The sequence below is a fragment of the Moschus berezovskii genome, chromosome X (assembly GCF_049115385.1).
Source record: "Moschus berezovskii isolate FMDL1 chromosome X, NW_MosBer_1.0, whole genome shotgun sequence".
Lineage (NCBI taxonomy): Eukaryota > Metazoa > Chordata > Mammalia > Artiodactyla > Moschidae > Moschus > Moschus berezovskii.
The window spans coordinates 68,179,975-68,188,531 of record NC_142488.1 but is presented as its reverse complement, the minus strand read 5'-3'; positions in this window follow the sequence as shown (position 1 = coordinate 68,188,531).

The following is an 8,557-nucleotide window of genomic DNA, read 5'->3' as shown; positions in this document are numbered from 1 at the left end:
TTGTTTCATTGATCTATATTTCTGTCTTTGTGCCAGTACCATACTGTCTTGATGACTGTGGCTTTGTAGTAGAGCCTGAAGTCCGGCAGGTTGATCCCCCCAGTCCATTCTTCAAGATTGCTTTGGCTATTTGAGGTTTATTGTATTTCCATACAAATTGTGAGATTGTTTGTTCTAGTTCTGTGAAAAATACCGTTGGTAGCTTGATCGGGATTGCATTCAACCTATAAATTACTTTGGATAATACATTCATTTTCACAGTATTTATTCTTCCAGTCCATGAACACGGCATATTTCTCCATGTATTAGTTTCCTCTCTGATTTCTTTCACCAGTGTTTTACAGTTTTCTATATATAGGTCTTTTGTTTCTTTAGGTAGATATATTCCTAAGTATTTTATTCTTTTCGTTGCAATGGTGAATGGAATTGTTTCCTTAATTTCTGTTTCTATTTTCTCATTATTATTGTATAGGATGAAAGGGATTTCTGTGTGCTGATTATATATTCTGCAACTTTACTGTATTCATTGATTAGCTCTAGTAATTTTCTGGTAGAGTCTTTAGGGTTTTCTGTGTAGAGGATCATGCCATCTGCAAACAATGAGTGTTTTACTTCTTCTTTTCCAATTTGGATTCATTTCATGTTTTCTTCTGCTCTGATTGCTGTGGCCAAAACTTCCAAAACTATGTTGAATAGTCGTGGTGAGATTGGGCACCCTTGTCTTGTTCCTGACTTTAGGGGAAAGGCTTTCAATTTGTCACCATTGAGAATAATGTTTGCTGTGAGTTTATCATGCTGCTGCTGCAACTGGTGCTGCTAAGTTGCTTCAGTCATTTCTGACTCCGTGCGACCCCATAGATGGCAGGCCACCAGTCTCCCCCGTCCCTTGGATTTTCCAGGCAAGAACACTGGAATGGGTTGCAATTTCATTCTCCAATGCATGAAATTGAAAATTGAAAGTGAAGTCGCTCAGCTGTTTCAGACTCTTCGGGATCCCATGGACTGTAGCCCACCAGGCTCCTCCGAAGATGGGATTTCCAGGCAAGAGTACTGGAATGTGTTGCCATTTCCTTCTCCAGTGGGTTTGTCATTCATGGCTTTTATTATGTTGAGGTATGTTCCTTCTATTCCTGATTTCTGGAAGGTTTTTTATGATAAATGGATGTTCAAGTTTATCAAACGTTTTCTCTGCATCTATTGAGATAATCCTATGTTTTTTTATTTTTCAACTTGTTAATGTGGTGAATTACATTGATTGATTTGTGGATATTGAAGACTCCTTGCATTCCTGGGATAAAGCCCACTTGGTCATGATGTACGAACTTTTTAATAGGTTGTTGGATTCTGTTTGCTATACTTTTCTTAAGGATTTTTGCATCTACGTTCATCAGTGATATTGGCCTGTAGTTTTCTTTTTTTGTGGCATCTTTGTTTTGGTATGAGGAATGTCTGCTTTGGTATTACGGTGATGGTGGGTTCAAAGAATGAGTTTGGAAGTTTACATTCCTCTGCAATTTTCTGGAAGAGTTTGAGTAGGATAGGTGTTAACTCTTCTCTAAATTTTTGGTAGAATTCAGCTATGAAACCTTCTGGTCCTGGGCTTTTGTTTGCTGAAAGATTTCTGATTACAGTTTCCATTACCGTGCTTGTGATGGGTCTGTTCAGATTTTCTATTTCTTCCTGGTTCAGTTTTGGAAAGTTGTACTTTTCTAAGAATTTGCACATTTCTTCCAAGTTGTCCATTTTATGGGCATATAATTGCTGATAGTAGTCTCATGATCCTTTGTATTTCTCTGTTATCTGTTGTGATCACTACATTTTCATTTCTAATTTTCTTGATTTGGTTTTTCTCCCTTTGTTTCTTGATGAGTCTGGTTAATGGTTTGTTAATTTTATTTATCTTCTCAAAGAACCAGCTTTTGGCTTTTTTGATAATTTCTATGTTCTCTTTTGTTTCTTTGCATTTTTTTCTACCCTAATTTTTAAGATTTCTTTCCTTCTACTCACCCTGTGGTTCTTCATTTCTTCCTTTTCTAGTTGCTTTAGATGTAGAGTTAGGGTATTTAGTTGACTTTTTTCTTGTTTCTTGAGGTATGCCTGTATTGTTATGAACCTTCCCCTTTGGACTGCTTTTACACTGTCCCACAAGTGTTGGGTTGTTGTGTTTTCATTTTCATTCGTTTCTTTGCATATTTTGAGGTGTTTCTTTTTAATTTCTTCTATGATTTGTTGGTTATTCAGCAGCGTGTTGTTCAGCATCTATATGTTGGGAATTTTAAACAGTTTTTCTCCTGTAATTGAGATCTAATCTTACTTTATTGTGGTAAGAAAATATGCTTGGAATTATTTCAATTTTTTTGAATTACCAAGACTATATTGAGGGACCAGGATGTGATCTGTCCTGAAGAAGCTTCTGGGTGCACTTGAGAAAAAGCTGAAATTCATTGCTTTGGGATGAAATGTCCCTATAGAAGTCAATTAGGTCTAACTGGTCTATTGTATCATCTAAGTTTGTGATTTCTTGTTAATTTTCTGTTTAGTTGATCTATCCATAGGTGTGAGTGGGGTATGAAAGTCTCCCACTATTTTTTGTGTTATTGTTAATTTCCCCTTTCATACTTGTTAGTAATTCTCTTACATATTGCGGTCCTGGCCTCAGCCTGACCTGCCTCTTGAGAAACCTGTATGCAGGTCAGGAAGCAACAGTTAGAACTGGACATGGAACAACAGACTGGTTCCAAATAGGAAAAGGTGTACGTCAAGGTTGTATATTGTCACCTTGCTTATTTAACTTATATGCAGAGTACATCATGAGGAACGCTGGGCTGGAAGAAGCACAAGCTGGAATCAAGATTGCTGGGAGAAATATCAATAACCTCAGATATGCAGATGACACTACCCTTATGGCAGAAAGTGAAGAGGAACTCAAAAGCCTCTTGATGAAAGTGAAAGAGGAGAGTGAAAAGGTTGGTTTGAAGCTCAACATTCAGAAAACAAAGATCATGGCATCTGGTCCCATCACTTCATGGGAAATAGATGGAAAAACAGTGGAAACAGTGTCAGACTTTGTTTTTGGGGGCTCCAAAATCACTGCAGATGCTGATTGCAGCCATGAAATTAAAAGACGCTTGCTCCTTGGAAGGAAAGTTATGACCAACCTTGATAGTATATTAAAAAGCAGAGACATTACTTTGCCAACCAAGGTCCGTCTAGTCAAGGCAATGGTTTTTCCCGTGGTTATGTATGGATGTGAGAGTTGGACTGTGAAGAAGGCTGATCGCCGAAGAGTCGATGCTTTTGAACTGTGGTGTTGGAGAAGACTCTTGAGAGTCCCTTATACTGCAAGGAGATCCAACCAGTCCATTCTAAAGGAGATCAATCCTGGATGTTCATTGGAGGGACTGATGCTAAAGCTGAAACTCCAATACCTTGGCCACCTCATGCGACGAGTTGACTCACTGGAAAAGACTCTGATGCTGGGAAAGATTGGGGGTGGGAGGAGAAGGGGACGACGGAGAATGAGATGGCTGGATGGCATCACCGACTCTGTGGACATGAGTTTGAGTGTACTCCGGGAGTTGGTGATGGACAGGGAGGCCTGGCGTGCTGTGATTCATGGGGTCGCGGAGAGTCGGACACGACTGAGCGACTGAACTGAACTGAACATATTGCGGTGCTCCTATGTTGGGTGTATATATATTTACAATTGTTGTATCTTCTTCTTGGATTGATCCTTTGATCATTATGTAGTGTCCTTCTTTGTCTCTTTTCACACCTTTTGTTTTAAAGTCTATCTTATCTGATATGAGTATTGCTACTCTTGCTTTTTTTGGTCTCAATTTGCATATAATATCTTTTTCCAGCCCTTAACTTTCAGTCTGTATGTGTCCCTTGTTTCGAGGTGGGTCTCTTGTAGACATCATATATAGGGCTCATAGGGGTCTTGTTTTTGTATCCATTCAGCCAGTCTTAGTCTTTTGGTTGGGGCATTCATCCCATTTACATTTAAGATAATTATTGATAAATATGATCCCGTTGCCATTTATTTTATTGTTTTGGGTTCGAGTTTAAATACCCTTTCTCTGTTTCCTGTCTAGAGATGGTTTTAGCACTTGTTGGAGAGCTGGTTTGTTGCTGCTGAATTCTCTCAGCTTTTGCTTGTCTGTAAAGCTTTTGATTTCTCCTTCATATTTGAATGAGATGCTTGCTGGGTACAGTAATCTAGGCTTTAGCTTATTTTCCTTCATCACTTTAAGTATGTCTTGCCATTCCCTCTTGGCCTGAAGAGTTTCTATTGAAAGTTCAGCTGTTATCCTGATGGGAATCCCCTTATGTGTTATTTGCTGTTTTTCCCTTGTTGCTTTTAATATTTGTTCTTTGTGTTTGATCTTTGTTAATTTGATTAAGATGTGTCTTGGGGTGTTTCGCCTTGGGTTTATCCTGTTTGGGACTCTGGGTTTCTTGGACTTGTGGGATTATTTCCTTCCTCATTTTAGGGAAGTTTTCAACTATTATCTCCTCAAGTATTTTCTCATGGTCTTTATTTTGTCTTCTTCTTCTGGGACACCTATGTTTCAAATGTTGGGGCATTTAACATTTTCCCAGAGGTCTCTGAGATTGACCTCATTTCTATTAATTTGTTTTTCTTTTTTCCTCTCTGTTTCATTTATTTTTATCATTCTATCTTCTAGCTCACTTATCCTATTTTCTGCCTCTGTTATTCTACTGCTGGTTGCTTCCAGAGTGTTTTTTATCTCATTTATTGAATTATTGATTATATATTGACCTTTTTTATTTCTTCTAGATCCTTGTTAAACCTTTCTTGCATCTTCTAGATCCTTGTCTCCAGGCTATTTATCTTCAACTCCATTTAATTTTCAAGATTTTGGATCATTTTCACTATCATTTATCGGAATTCTTTATCAGGTAGATTCCCTATGTCTTCCTCTTTTGTTTGGTTTGGCGGGCATTTAACTTTTTCCTTTACCTGCTGGTTATTTCTCTCCTTTTTTTTTTTTTTTATTGGAGGCTAATTATTTTACAATATTATATTGGTTGGTTTTGCCATATATTTACATGAATCCACCCCGGGTATACATGAGTTCCCCTTCCTGAAACCTCCTTCCACCTCCCTCCTTCCCATATCCTCCCTCTGGGTCATGGCCGCACATCAACCCCGAGCATCCTGTATCATGCATCGACCCTGAACTGGCGATTCATTTCACATATGATAATATACATGTTTCAATGCCATTCTCCCAAATCATCACACCCTCACCCTCTCCCACAGAGTCCCAAAGACTGTTCTATACATCTGTGTCTCTTTTGCTGTCTCGTATACAGGGTTATCATTTGCATCTTCCTAAATTCCATATATATGGGTTAGTATACTGTATTGGTATTTGTCTTTCTGGCTTACTTCACTCTGTATAATAGGCTCCAGTTTCATCCACCTCATTAGAAATGATTCAAATGCATTCTTTTTAATGGCTGAGTAATACTCCATTGTGTATATGTACCAAAGCTTTCTTATCCATTCATCTGCAGATGGACATCTAGGTGGCTTCCATGTCCTGGCTATTATAAACAGTGCTGCGATGAACATGGGAGTACATGTGTCTCTTTCAATTCTGGTATCCTCGGTGTGTATGCCCAGGAGTGCGATTGCTGGATCATATGGCAGTTCTATTTCCAGTTTTTTGAGGAATCTCCACACTGTTCTCCATAGTGGCTATACTAGTTTGCATTCCCACCAACAGTGTAAGAGGGTTTCCTTCTCTCCACACCCTCTCCATCATTTATTGCATATAGACATTTCGATAGCAGCCATTCTGAATGGTGTGTAATGGTATCTCATTGTGGTTTTGATTTTCATTTCTCTGATTAAAAGGGATGTTAAGCATTTTTTCATGTGTTTGTTAGCCATCTGTATGTCTTCTTTGGATAAATGTCTGTTGAGTTCTTTGGCCCATTTTTCTATTAGATCATTTATTTTTCTGTAATTGAGCTGCAGGAGTTGTTTGTATATTTCTGAGAATAATCCTTTGTCAGTTGTTTCATTTGCTATTATTTTCTCCCATTCTGAAGGCTGTCTTTTTACCTTGCTTATAGTTTCCTTTGCTGTGCAAAAGCTTTTAATTTTAATTAGGTCTCATTTGTTTATTTTTGCTTTTATTTCCAATATTCTGTGAGGTGGGTCATGGAAGATCCTGCTGTGATTTATGTCGGGGAGTGTTTTGCCTATGTTCTCCTCTAGGAGTTTTATAGTTTCTGGTCTTACATTTAGATCTTTAATTCATTTTGAGTTTATTTTTGTGTGTGGTGTTAGGAAGTGTTCTAGTTTCATTCTTTTACAAGTGGCTCACCAGTTTTCACAGTGCTACTTGTTAAAGATACTGTCCTTTCTCCATTTTATATTATTTCCCCTTTATTCAGAGATAAAGTGTCCAAAGGTGCATGGATTTATCTCTGGGCTTTCTATTTTGTTCCATTAAGTGTCCCAGAGGTTTGGGGTTGTTGTGTTTTCATTTTCATTCATTTCTGTGCATATTTTGATTTCTCTTTTGATTTCATCTATGATTTGTTCATTATTCAGCAGCGTGTTGTTCATCCTCCGTATGTTGGCATTTTTAATAGTTTTTCTCTTGTAATTGAGATCTAATCTTACTGCATTGTGGTCAGAAATGACACTTGGAATGATTTCAATTTTTTTGAATTTACCAAGGCTAGATTTATGGCTGAGGATATGATCTATCCTGCAGGAGGTTCCATGTGTGCTTGAGAAAAATGTGAAATTCAGAGATCTATTAGGTCTAACTGGTCTATTGTATCATTTAAAGTATGTGTTTCCTTGTTAATTTTCTGTTTAGTTGATCTATTCATAGGTGTGAGTGGTGTATTAAAGTCTCCCACTATTAATCTGTTGTTGTTAACTTCCCTTTTCATACTTGTTAGTAAGTTTCTTACATATTGCGGTGCTCCTATGTTGGGTGCATAAATATTTATAATTGTTTTATCTTCTTCTTGGATTGGTATTTTGATCATTATGTAGTTTCCTTTTTGCCTCTTTTCACAGCCTTTGTTTTAAAGTCTATTTTATCTGATATGAGTATTGCTATTCCTGCTTTCTTTTGGTCTCTATTTGCATGGAATAGCTTTTTCCAGCCCTTCACTTTCAGTCTGTATGTGTCCCTTGTTTTGAGGTGGGTCTCTTGTAGACAACATATATGGGGTTCTTGTTTTGGTATCCATTCAGCCAGCCTTTGTCTTTTGGGGACATTCAAACCATTTACGTTTAAGGTAATTATTGATAAGTATGATCCCATTGCCATTTCCTTTATTGCTTTCAGTTCGAGTTTATACACCCTTTCTGTGTTTCCTTTCTAGAGAAGATCCTTTAGCATTTGTTGGAGAGCTGGTTTGGTGATGCTGAATTCCCTCAGCTTTTGCTTGTCTGTAAAGCTTTTGATTTCTCCTTCATATTTGAATGAGATCCTTGCTGGGTACAGTCATCTGGGCTGCAGGTTTTCTTTCATCACTTTAAGTATGTCTTGCCATTCCCTCCTGGCCTGAAAAGTTTCTGTTGAAAGATCAGCTGTAATCCTTATGGGAATCCCCTTCTGTGTTATTTGCCGCTTTTCACTTGCTGCTTTTAATATTTCTTTTTTGTGTTTCATCTTTGTTAATTTGATTAATATGTGTCTTGGAGTATTTCACCTTGGGTTTATTCTGTTAGGGACTGTCTGGGATTCTTGGACTTGGGTGATTATTTCTTTCCCCATTTTAGGGAAGTTTCCAACTATTATCTCCTCAAGTATTCTCTCATGGTCTTTCTTATTGTCTTCTTCTTCTGGGACTCCTATGATTCGAGTGTTGGGGCCTTTAACATTGTCCCAGAGGTCTCTAATATTGTCCTCCTTTCTTTTAATTCGTTTTTCTTTTTCCTGTTTCATTTATTTCTACAATTCTATCTTCTAGCTCACTTATCCTGTCTTCTGCCTACTTTACTCTACTGTTCGTAATCTCCAGAGTGTTTCTGATCTCATCTATTGCATTATTCATTGTATATTGACTCTTTTTTATTTCCTCTAAGTCCTTATTAAACCTTTCTTGCATCTTCTCAATCATTTTCTCCAGGTTATTTATCTGTAACTCCATTTTGCTTTCAAGATTTTGAATCATTTTCACCATTATCAAAATTCGAAATTCTTTATCAGGTAGATTCCCTATATCTTCCTCTTTTGTTTGTGTTGGTGGGCATTTATCCTGTTACTTTACTTGCTGGGTATTTCTCTACCTATTCATCTTGCTTATATTTTTGTGCTTGGGTTGGCCTTTCCGTCTTCTGGCAGTTTGTGGAGTTCTCTTTATTATGTAGTTTCCTCGCTGTGTGTGGGTTTGGATGGGTGACTTTTCAAGGTTCCCTGGTTAGGGAAGCTTGTGTCGGTGTTCTAGTGGTTGGAGCTGGATTTGTTCTCTCTGGAGTGCAATGAAGTGTCCAGTAATGAGTTTTGAGATGTCAGTGGGTTTGGAGGGACTTTGGGCAGCCTGTATATTA